Source organism: Muntiacus reevesi, chromosome 1 (genome assembly GCF_963930625.1).
Source record: "Muntiacus reevesi chromosome 1, mMunRee1.1, whole genome shotgun sequence".
Taxonomy (NCBI): domain Eukaryota; kingdom Metazoa; phylum Chordata; class Mammalia; order Artiodactyla; family Cervidae; genus Muntiacus; species Muntiacus reevesi.
The window spans coordinates 132,687,798-132,701,045 of NC_089249.1; the positions used below are offsets into that span (position 1 = coordinate 132,687,798).

The 13,248-nt window shown below is 35.9% G+C and overlaps 1 protein-coding gene and 1 pseudogene across 1 annotated transcript in view; both read left to right on the forward strand.

Annotated features, from left to right (window-relative positions):
- Positions 1 to 13,248, forward strand: part of NEGR1 (neuronal growth regulator 1) — a 965,094-nt gene that overhangs the window by 44,183 nt on the left and 907,663 nt on the right. The window lies entirely within an intron of this gene.
- On the forward strand, positions 4,819 to 6,691 carry LOC136163762 (baculoviral IAP repeat-containing protein 2 pseudogene; annotated as a pseudogene).

The following is a 13,248-nucleotide window of genomic DNA, read 5'->3' on the forward strand; positions in this document are numbered from 1 at the left end:
TTCTCACCTTCAGATCTCACTGCTTTTTTGTTCCTTCTTCCTAAAAATAAAAAAATAGTTCTATTTTATTCATGGTTAATACTTCATAAGTTTTAAAAAATACTCTTACAAATCTGATTGTATTTTGCTATCTCCTTGCTACCCTCCCATTGTGTCTTCAAAAACATACCAGCCTTCACAGACACTCAATATTCTACCACAGTATATGTTGATATACCCCCCAAATGGCTACATGTTCCCATTTCTGTGCCTTAGCTCAGTTTTCTGTTGAAATCTATAGTGATACCTTTCTCCTTCTATCCTTTCTCTATTCTCTTCATATTCAATGCATTCTCCCTCTCTCTCTCTCTCTCTTTTAGGCTGCACTGAGAGGCATGCAGAATCTTAGTTCCCTTACCAGGGATCGAAACTTGCAGTAGAAGTATGGCCTCTTAAACTCTGGACTGCCAGGGAAGTCCTCAAATTCTTCTAGGCCAGAAAGAAACACAATTTCCTTTGTAAAAATTTTCCTGCTCAAAGCTGCCATAACAGATTGCTATTCCCTCCTGAAAACTATCTCAATTTTTATATTTTACTTTTAACAGGGACTGCATCTTGATATATACTCAAGTATGTGTCAGTATCTCTTTGTAGATTTTTAATTCCTTAAGGATGGAAGTTACATTACATTTCTCTATACCTCAGAATTGCCTACATTATTCTGTTTGTAGTCAGATTACAAATGCTTACTAAAATTTGGTTAAAACCAATGTGTGACAAAGATATCTTTACTTTGTAACTATCTGGATTGAGAAATGAGAAGCTGGCTGTATAGCCAGCTGGCTATTTTTCAAGACATTACTGTGCACACCTTTTAGTTCACTTTGATCTTCCTGCCTTTCAGATGCCTCATGTCCATCTGTTGTTTTCTTAGAGGGTACAAAAAACAGACTCTGAGGAGATTAGATAACTTCATACCTGTGTGGTAACAGGATGCTATTCATAGGTATATAAGGATGAATAATAGTCTGTAGTGTTTAGTTATCTCCTTTCTCCTTGATTCTGTCCTGTCCACCTCCACAGAATGGACTGTATATTATTTATCCTTTCATATATACCAAAAAAATTGATAAAAGTTAAAGCAACAATAACAACAACCACAAAAAAACACAATTGAAATTATTTTCTGTTACTTTGAGAGGAAAAAGTATTACTTCAAAGTCTATCCCAGCACATGTGTTTATGGACATTGTTTTTCAAGGCCGGGCTATGACACAGTTAGGACCATGGTAATAGTTGATAACAGAGCTCTCTAAAGAGACTTTTCTCTGTCACCTTTTCTCCAAGAAAGCCAACTATCCTTACTTGAATGGATTAAAATGTAGCATAGACATGGCTCAGGCTTCCCCGGTGGCTCTGTTGGCACAAATGCAGGAGACATGTGTTCAATCCCTGGGTCAGCAAGATCCCCCAGAAAAGGAAATGGCTACCCACTCTAGTACTTTTGTCTGGGAAATCCCAGGACAGAGGAGCCTGGCGGACTAGAGTCCATGGGGTCACCAAAGTCGGACACGACATAGTGACTAAACTACCACCACCACCATGGACATGGTTTATGTGCCTGACTGTGCATTGGAATTCCTTGAAACTTGTTAAAATGTAAACTCTAAGGCCACTCTAAGAGATCTTGTGAGCATGTCTTGTTTGTAGTTTTTAAAATGTCCATCTTCCATATGATCCAGATGCAGGCAGTTTACAACCAGTGTTAATTACTAGATTCCTTCTGACTCTGTTTGAGGGAGTCTGTGTATTAGTGAATCATATGAGGACTTTACCAAACTTATGCTATAAAGCAAGACCAAGACCTTACTTCCCTTACAAAGCTCTACTTTATTTATTCCTTCTTTCCTTTTAGTTCCCATTCTTCCTAAAAGTTAATTAACAACCATCTATGTCCAGAAGATCATATGATTCATGTAACCTGACTCCTGATCTCTGGTTGTTCATAGTACATGGGAACCACACAAATTAAAAACAAAAGTTATTACAATGTTGTATATTCTGAAATAGATATGAAGTAATTTGGAAGAAACATGATAAATTCTGTCAAGGTGAACAAGCTCTCACATAACATCAATAATTGTAAACAGAATAATAATTGCAAACTCTCAAGTGGCACTTGCTATATTTGTAAGTTCTTTTCCTATGGTAGCTCATGTAATCTTCCAAACAATCCTGAGATAGGTACTATGATTATCCTCATGCTAAAGGAGAGGGACGAGAAGCAAAATGAGGTTATTTACTTGTTGCAGATCTTAAATAGTATAGCAGGGACTCACATCCAAGCAATCCTGAATCATAACTTTTTCTCTTGATCAAAAAGAATTTACAGTGGAGTCAATATTTTAGTAGATATTAAAGGGAAAGAAAAATCATTTCACAAAAGGAAAGAAAGATAGAAAGGGAAATGTGAAAAGAAGCTATGGGAATTGCTGGCAGGGCAGTCTTCAAGAGTTTGTTTAAGGAAGAGATATGTAATTGATATAGATACAGTGACAGTCTAACTCTTTGTTCTGTTCTCCTTTGTTGCTTCTCTAGACAACAAGTTTCATGCATTTGTTAATCATAAACTTACTTTGTTATTCTGGACAGAGTTTGTATCTCTGATATAAACCCTCTTAGTCACCTTTGGAATTATACCATGACCATTAGTGAAAGTGAAAGTCACTTAGTCATATCCAACTCTGCGACCCTATGGACTATAATACAGTCCATGGAATTCTCCAGGCCAGAATACTGGAGTGGCTAGCCTTTCTCTTCTCCAGAGGGACCTTCCCAACCCAGGGATCAAACCCAGGTCTCCCGCATTGCAGGCGGATTCTTTACCAACTGAGGTATCAGGGAAGCCTCGTACTATGACCATTAGAGATTACAACAAAAAACTTTTAGAAATACTAATAATTGTTAGCAAAGTGAGCATCTTATTAAAATAGTTTAATGTTGTATACTTACTAACAACCTAATGTTCAGCACAAAGTTATATTGAATTTTAAAAGACAGAATGTAGTTCCAGGATCAGTATTATTTCACAATACTTGGGAGATTAAAACAAGAGACTGATTATTAAGTTTTGGACAGCAGGAAGTTGGACACAGTTGATGGAATCTTGGATACCATGAGGTTAGAATTCAAATTAACTTTGACAAATTAGAGAAATAATGAATAAGGCCAATTCACTTCTTTGGATTTGTAAGACAAAATGATGGAGAGTGAATAGCTAAGGGAAATATTTTAGAAAGAAATATGAAATTCAAGGACTAGCTAAAGGGCATTTTTTCTTTGTTTATATTAATTCAACAAGTCTATATTTTTGTTTGTAATGAAGAACACCATAATTGATTTCTATATTAAAGGACTTGTGAAATACATTCGAAACATATCTGGGATTACCTTATACCAGCAAATCAGTTGTTAGAAACAAAGTTATATAGATAGTTTCATAAGTGTTATTTGTACCAATCAGCACTATAAGTTTTTGGAAGTTAGGTATTAGTTATAAGTAATTTTTGAAATCAGATGTATCATTAAGCTAAAGAGAATTTGCAAGGGATATAGGTAATTCTATTCTTAAAGAGCAGATTTTAACTTTTAATTTGAACTTTGGACTGCTTGCTTTGCTAGAATTAGTTTGATTCGTGTGGTATCAAATGATTCATGTGATATTTCCAGCAGTGAAATCTGCCATGTGTCCTACTCAGTGTGGTTACTTAAACAGTTAAGTCCTCTGCAATCAAAGAACTCCCACTGAACTAGTGATTATCTATACTATATATTCTAATGTACTGAGCAATTGTGTAAAGATCATGTGAATTGATTGTTCATTTTACTAACTTCTTAAAGGGAATGACTAGAAAAAATTACACAATGTACAATTCATTGTACAAAATCTGCTTTTTGATAAAAGCAGAATGTCTTAGAAAAATGTGGAATTTAGAAATGTAATTTGCATTACATTTTGGAGCAGATTTTCTTATTTGGGAGAATGTCTTTGAAATCAGAAGCTAATTCTCTATACGAATTTTCATTTACAGGCATTTTAGAATACATTAAAAACTGTGATCATTAGGTCTCTTTAAAAAACTGAAAAAAAAAAACCCTGAATAAAATGATATATTGACTAACATGAATATAAACTAAAGGAGTTAACAGTTTAAGTGTATATTCCATACTATAATTTTACTTGTTTCAGACTTGAGCATTGCTTTTGTAATAAAGATGAAAAATTCTCAATTGACAAATGGTACCTTTGTGGAGATTTGGTGCATTTATTTTGGAAAAATATAAAATTTATATAATTCTGACCTATTTAAAGATATTAGGTAATAGAGTTGATTCTTGATAACTAAACTAACATTTACAGTTGACATGTTGATTGACATATGTTCACATCTCTGTGTAATTATCTAACTGTAAAAATATCAATAAGAGCTAGTACTATAGATTCCAGGATCACCTTGCTTAAGCATTACTATAGCATGTGTGTGTGTGTTAGTCGCTCAGTCGTGTCCAACTCTCTGTGACCCCATGGACTGTAGCTCACCAGGCTCCCCTGTCCATGGAATTCTCCAAGAATAATGCTGGAGTGAGTCAGCGTTCCCTTCTCCAGGGGGATTTCCTGACCCAGGGGTCAAACTCGGGTCTCCCACATTGCTGCAGATTCTCTAATATTTGAGCCAGGGAAGCCTGCTGTAGTATGAATGATATTATTCATGTCACAATTCTGTGGGCAGAAGAAGAATTTCATGTAAAGGATTTTAGCTGTCAAAAGTAAAATCACTTATGTACAAAACTACCTTCCAAAGATTTGTCCCGGATCCCTCGTATCGAAAAATTTATAGTGTGATGGAAAATAGCACAATCTCGTCAAATTGGACAATTGGCAACAAACAAAAAGTGACATATGACTCTTCATGTGAACTCTACCGAATGTCTACATATTCAGCTTTCCCCACTGGTGTTCCTGTCTCAGAAAGGAGTCTTGCTCATGCTGGTTTTTATTACACTCGTGTGAATAACAAGGTCAAATGCTTCTGTTGTGGCCTGATGCTGGATAACTGGAAACAAGGAGACAATCCTATTGAGAAGCATAAACAACTGTATCCTAGCTGTAGCTTTATTCAAAATCTAGTTTCTGTTACTAATCTGGAATTCACTTCTAAAAATGCTTCTTCTTCAATGAGAAACAGTTTTACTTATTCATTATCAGCCACTTTGGAACATAGTAGCTTATCCAGTGGTTCTTATTCCAACCTTTCACCAAACTCTATTTCTTCTAGAGCAGTTGAAGACTTTTCCCCATTGAGGACTGACTCCTACAGTTATGCCATGAGTAATGAAGGGGCGAGATTTCTTATTTAACCAAATGTGGCCATTAACCTTTATGTCACCATCAGAATTAGCAAGAGCTGGCTTTTATTACATAGGACCTGGAGACAGGGTAGCCTGCTTTGCCTGTGGTGAGATGCTAAATAGCTGAGAACCAAAGAATGATGCTATGCTAGAGCACTGGAGACTTTCCCCCAACTGTCCACTTTTGGAAATTCTCTGGAAATGCTGAGGTTCAGCATTTCGAATTTGAGCATGCAGACACATGCAGCTTGACTGAGAACATTTATGTGCTGGCCATCTACTGTACCAGTTCAGCCTGAGCAGCTTGCAAATGCTGGTTTCTATTATGTAGGTCGCAATGATGATGTCAAGTACTTTTGTTGTGATGGTGGCTTAAGATGTTGGGAATCTGGAGATGACCCATGGGTAGAACACTCCAAGTGATTTCCAAGGTGTGAGTTCTTGATACGCACGAAAGGGCAGGAGTTTGTTGATGAGATTCAAGCTAGATATCCTTATCTTCTTGAACAGCTGTTGTCAACTTCAGATACTCCTGGAGATGAAAATGCTGTTCCACCAATTATTTATTTTGGACCTGGAAAACGTTCTTCAAATGATGTAGTCATGATGAATTTAACTGTGGTTAAAACTGACTTGGAAATAGGCTTTAGTAGAAGACTGGTAAAGAGGACAGTTCAGAGTAAAATCCTAACAACTGGAGAAAGTTACAAAACAGTTAATGATACTGTGTTAGCACTTCTTATTGCTGAAGATGAAAAAAGAGAAGAAAAAGAGGAAGAGACAAACAAAGACAAAATGAAAGACAAACTGAAGAAACAGCATCAGATGATTTGCCATTACTTCGGAGAAACAGAATGGCTCTCTCAATGGTTGATGTGTGTGCTTCCTATCCTGGATAAGCTTTTAAAAGCCAATGTAATTAATAAACAGGATCATGATATTACTAAGCAAAAAACATAGATACCTTTACAAGCAAGAGAACTGATTGATACTGTTTTGAAGATGTGCCTCCAACATCTTCAAAAACTGTCTTAAAGAAATTGACCCTACATTATATAAGAACATTTTTGTGGAAAAGAATATGAAGTATATTCCAACAGATGTTTCAGCTCTGTCACTGGAAGAACAGTTGAGAAGGCTGCAAGAAGAAAGAACATGTAAAGTGTGTATGGGCAAAGAAGTTTCTATTGTATTCATTCCTTGTGGTCATCTGGTAGTATGCTGGGAATGTGCCCCTTCTCTAAGGAAATGCCCTATTTGCAGGGGTATAACTAAAGGTACTGTTTGTACATTTTGCTCATAAAAGAAAAATAGGCTATATGTTAGCTTATATATAAAAATCTTTAAAATATTGTTTGAAGCTCTTTGAAGTTAAAAAAGGGATTACTGATTTTTTAATTACTAACTTGTGTTTTCTGCTTTCTTTGGTACTAGTTATCTTGTTTAAAAAAATGGTGTCGTATATAATATTTAATCTTAATCTCTGTTTATATGAAAAGGAAGAATTATGTTTGAGCTATGTTAGTGTACATGTGTGCACACAGAAGTTAAAGGAGCAGTGTTAATCCTGTTATGTATCATTTTAGGAATGACTGGATCTGGTATTCTTTCTGAAAGCATTGAGTACTACTTTAGAGTATACTTGAAAAGAATTGGAAACCAGGAACTTTGGAGTTTATCACAGTTACATTGCCAAATTCTCTCTCTCTCTCTTTTTTTTTTTTCAGTTTTGTTGTAAGGATTTTTCTCTTACTGGTATAAAAGTTTCTCCTCAGTTTGTGAGAAACATTTTAATAAAAGGTCTTTTAAAAGACTACATCAATTAAAATAAAACAAATTATCTGCTTTTCTACTAGTGGCGTTGGGAAGACTATTTTCGTAATGTTTTAAAAAAATTAAAATTGGTGATTTAATGAACTACACATATGGAAATGTAAGCCTCAAGATTTATTCTTTGAGAAGAGAGAGGTGGAATAGGATAAATTGAAAATGAATACTATTCAGATCCTTCTTTGAATTTTTTTTGAATAGACAGTTAAACAGTATAGTGACAGCTGTATATTCAGCAGTGTGAATTTTGGTAGTAATTCCCTTATTCTGTCTTCTGTCCCCCTAATTATAACCCCTACCTTAATAACCTAAATTGTGAGAAGCAAAATTTATTGAAATGCCACAGCATTAGAATTTTGGGTTTCATTTCTCTCAAAGAAATACAGCTGAATAAAGACATGGGAACTTTACTGTTCAAGTCTCTGATCACCTTTGGTCATGGGTGTCTCAACACTTCCTTTTCAGGACGTTTAAGATTTTTATGTAACTCACAATTATAGCTACTGATAGAAGGTTGGCTGCAGTTTTCTCAATAATAGCAGTAAGCTATATTTAAAATTCTTTGTATATCCCAGGCATTGTTCTAAAAGCATTGCTTGTATTAACTCATGTAATGCCTACAAAATTGTCAGTAGATACTGTTATAATTACAATAAAGAAAGTAAGTAATTTGCCCAAGGACATAACTAGTTCAGTTCAGTTCAGTTGCTCAGTCATGCCTGACTCTTTATGACCCCATGAACTGCAGCATGCCAGAACTACCTGTCCATCACCAGCTCCCGGAGTTTACCGAAACTCATGGTCATTGAGTCAGTGATGCCATCCACCAATCTCACCCTCTGTTGTCCCCTTTTCCTCCCGCCTTCAATCTTTTCCAGCATCAGGGTCTTTTCCAATCAGTCAGTTCTTCAATAGGAGGCTAACATATTGGACTTTCAACATCAGTATCAGTCCTTCCAAAAAATATCCAAATATTCATGACTGATTTCATTTAAGATGGACTGGTTTGACCTACTTGCTGTCCAAGTGACTTGCAAGAGTCTTCTCCAACACCACAGTTCAAAAGCACTAATTCTTTGGCACTCAGTTTTCTTTATAGTCCAACACTCACATGCATACATGACTACTGGAAAAAACATAACTTTGACTAGGTGAACCTTTGTTGGCAAAATAATGTCTCTGCTTTTTAATATGCTGTCTAGTTTGGTTATACTTTTCTTTCAAGGAACAAGTATCTTTAAAATCATGGCTGCTATCACCACCTGCAGTTATTTTGGAGATCCAAAAATAAAGTCGGTCACTGTTTCCACTGTTTCCCTATTTATTTGACATCAAGTGATGGGACCAGATGCCAAGATCATAGTTTTCTGAATGTTGAGTTTTAAGCCAACTTTTTCACTCTCCTCTTTCACTTTCATCAAGAGGCTCTTTAGTTCTTCTTCACTTTCTGCCATAAGGGTGGTGTCATCTGCATATCTGACATTATTGTTATTTTTCCCAGCAATCTTCATTCCAGCTTTTGCTTTATCCAGCACAGCATTTCTCATGATGTACTCTGCATATAAGTTAAATAAGCAGGGTGATGTTATATAGTCTTGATGTACTCCTATCTAGATTTGAAAACAGTCTGTTCCATGTCCAGTTCCAGCTATTGCTTCCTGACCTGCATACAGACTTCTCAGGAGGCAGGTCAGGTGGTCTGGTATTCCCATCTCTTGAAGAATTTTCCTCAGTTTGTCGTGATCCACACAGTCAAAGTCTTTGGCATAGTCATTAAAGCAGAAGTTGATGTTTTTCTGGAACTCTCTTGCTTTTTCGATGATCCAGAGGATGTTAACAACTGGATCTCTAGTTGCTCTGTCTTTTCTAAATCCAGCTTGAACATCTGGAAGTTCACAGTTCACGTACTGTTGAAGCCTGGCTTGGAGAATTTTGAGCATTACTTTACTAGTGTAATGTGTGAGATGAGTGCAATTGTGCAGTAGTTTGAGCATTCTTTAGCATGACTTTTCTTTGGCATTGGAATGAAAACTAACTTTTTTCCAGTCCTGTGACCACTGCTGAGTTTTCCAAATTTCCTGGCATATTAAGTGCAGCACTTTCACAGCATCATCTTTTAGGATTTGAAATATTTCAACTGGAATTCCATCACCTCCACTAGCTTTTTTCATAGTGTTGTTTCCTAAGGCCCACTTGACTTCACATTCCAAGATGTCTGGCTCTAGGTGAGTGACTATACCATCGTGATTATCTGGATCATGAAGATCTTTTTTGTACATTTCTTCTGTGTATTCTTGCCACTTCTTAATATCTTCTGCTTTGGTTAGGTCCATACCATTTCTATCCTTTATTGTACCCATGTTTTCATGAAATGTTCCCTTGGTATCTCTAGTTTTCTTGAAGAGATCTCTAGTCTTTCCCATTCTATTGTTTTCCTCTATTTCTTTGCACTGATTACTGAGGAAGAGGAACTCTTTCTTATCTCTCCTTGCTATTCTTTGGAGCTCTGCATTCAAATGAGTATATATTTCCTTTTCTCCTTTGCCTTGAGCTTCTCTTCCTTTCACTGCTATTTATAAGACTTCCTCAGACAATCATTTTGCCCTTTTGCATTTCTTTTTCTTGGGGATGGTCTTGATCCCTGCCTCCTGTACAATGTCATGAGCCTCTGTCCATAGGTTTTCAGGCACTTTGTCTATCAAATTTAATCCCTTGAGTCTATTTCTCACTTCCACTATATAATCATAAGGAATTTGATTTAGGTCATACCTAACTGGTCTAGTGGTTTTCCCTACTTTCTTCAATTTAAGTCGGAATTTGGCAATAAGGAGTTCATGATCTGAACCACAGTCAACTCCCGGTCTTGTTTTTGCTGACTGTATAGAGCTTCTCCATCTTTGGCTGCAAAGAATATAATCAATCTGATATCAATACTGACGATCTGGTGATATTATGTGTAAAGTCTGCTCTTGTGTTGTTGGAAGAGGGTGTTTGATATGACCAGTGCATTCTCTTGGCAAAACTCTATTAGCCTTTGCCCTGCTTCATTCTATACTCCAAGGCCAAATGTGCCTGTTACTCCAGGTGTTTCTTGACTTCCAACTTTTGCATTCCAGTTCCCCATAATGAAGAGGACATCTTTAGGAGAGGGCAATATTCTCAAGTCAGAAAGTGTGGCTCCATTGTCTGGACTCTTACTCATTTTGCTCTGATTATCACTGGCTAAAACTATGGGTACACATCCTAGGAAATCAAACCTTTTCCAATACTTTGTGAATTCACAGTGATTTTTTTAAAGCCCACTCATGCTTGTTTGCATATATGCAATCATTTATCCATACCACATCAACCAGTGTCTCTTACTTGATTTCCACAAGGTAAAACCCTATTTAAGCAAAAGGTTTGTTATGGTAAAGGAAGGATCTAAGCAAAGCCAAACACTACAAATATAAGATAAACATTCACAGTCTCAGTGTTGTAAGTTTTTCATTTTAAGCCTCATCATTCCAAGACCATGTCAATGCCTGTTTCCCTATATAGTCACCAGCTTTGTAATACCCATCCTGGTTTTCCTGATCCTTCCCTCTTGGGAGCAAAATGATTCTTCTTATTGCAAAGCAATCTCTTCCCAAACTTTACCTTCATGGCTTCATCATCAGAATGGACATTACCTTTTGGCTCAATCTGTCTGTTTTGGAGGTATTTTCCTAGCAAGCACTTCTCACCCATAGAGAACTCTGGGAATAACAGTCAGAATGATTCAATTTAAACAGCTTCCTCTACCACTTATTAAGTGCTTATTATTTATTAGACACTGTGTTTTATAACATTGCTTTTCACTCTCCCACGTTTTTCCATGGGGTAACCTTTTATCATTCTCATTTTAGAGATGGAAACTAAGTTCTAAGAAAATTAATTCACTTGTCCAAGGTTTGAAAACCATCAAACACAGCAGTGCCTGTCCCAGCTCTGATTCCAAAGTCCAGACTGTTTTCAATATCGTCTTCTCATTTAGGTCATGATTATTCTTAAATTTGTGATTTAACTATAGTGTGTTGTAATCAAATGCTTTGTAGGCATGCAGGTCCTATTTTTCTCTGAAGGAGATCCATTTGGTAGCTGTTCTTTGGAAATGGAATGGATAGTCAATTTTCCTGTTAAATTATTATAATAATTAAGCCCTTACAGTTATTTGTACCATTTTTAAAGTTATAGAAGTGTAACAGAAACAATACTTTGTTTTGTTATAAATATAGAGCTCAGAAATATAAAAGTAAATATACATGAAAAAAGTCATTTAGTTTCTGAAGCACTTCCTTTTTTTAATTTCAAAAGGCATTATGAATGGGAATACCATCATTTTACCAAGAAATAAATATTTAAAGAGTATATTGTGAACCTAATTATTTATTTTTAATAGTTGTATATAACTAATAAATATAGCTAGTTATGACCAAAGGTCAATCAATCTAATGAAACTTGAGAATTTCTGAATGTATGAATTTATATAAGGAGTCAAATGTAAACTTTCCCTAGATAATTAGGAATTGAAGGTTATAACATTTGCCATTGAGAAGATCATTATTCTCTAAATATTCACTACAGTCTGTGCCTTGATGACATTGATGGCTCAGAAGGCAGGTATATGTCTTCTGTGAAGTATTGATTTTGAACACAAAGAGGGCACATGAGTCATATGTAACTTTTTGATACCTAGGTTTTTGCTTGATCTCTCATTTTTATAGTCATTTATTCCTGAAGTTCTTATTTTTAAAAAGATCTATGATAGTAAAATGACATTTGAGCCATGTCTACAATTTTCTGCTTCTAAAAATAGTTGCCTTTTGAATAATTTAAAAAATTCATAATTTGTAGTATATTTTAAGGATGCATAACATAAATACCCACTTCCATAAAAGTTTAGATCCTGATTAAGCCATTAGATATTTTGAAGTTTTGCTCTCCTTTGACACTCACTCTGATAATATTTGTGGTTACTTTGACTATAATACGTTAAGCCATAAGTTTGTCTTCCTTTTATTCTAAAATGTATTTTCCTCCCTAAGTCAATTCCTTCTTATAAGCTCACCTTAATATAATTCTGTAAATCCTCAAAAACATATGCTCTTTCAAAATCAACAAATATCAATCATTTTAAGTCAAAGCTGGAAGTTAATTTGATCCTAATTACTGGGAAGAGTAATTGCCCTGCCCAAGAATTTATTTTCTTCTCTATGTCATACAATAAGTAATGACATGAAATGACCAGGTTTAAAGAAATAAAAATTACTAACCAAGATCAGCTGAGTCATGTCCAACTCTTTGCAACTCCATGGACTACAGCACACTTGGGTTCCCTGTCCATCACCAGCTCCTGGAGCTTGTTCAAACTCCTGTCTATCAACTTGGTGATGCAATCCCACATTTCATCCTCTGTTGCCCCCTTCTCCCACCTTCAATCTTTCCCAGCATCAGGGTCTTTTCCAGGTCTTTTCAGAGAGTCAGTTCTTCATGTCAGGTGGCCAAAGTATTGGAGTTTCGGCTTCAGTATCAGTCCTTCCAGTGAATATTCAGGACTAATTTCCTTTAGTATTGAATGGTTGGATATTTTTGCAGTCCAAGGGATTCTTGAGTCTTCTCCAACACCACAGTTCAAAAGCATCAATGCTTTGGCACTCAGCTTTCTTTATAGTCCAATTCTCACATCTTTACAGGACCACTGGAAAAACCATAGCTTTGACTAGATGGACCTTTGTTGACAAAGCAATATCTCTGCTTTTTAATATGCTGTCTAGGTTGGTCATAGCTTTTCTCCCAAGGAGCAAGTGTCTTTTAATTTCATGGCTGCAGTCACCATCTGCAGTTATTTTGGAGTCCAAAAAATAAAAGTCAGTCACTGTTTCCATGGTTTCCCCATCTATTTGCCATGAAGTGATGGGACCAGATGCCATGATCTTAGTTTTCTGAATGTTGAGTTTTAAGCCAACTTTTTCACTCTCCTCTTTCACTTTCATCAAGAGGGTCTTTAGC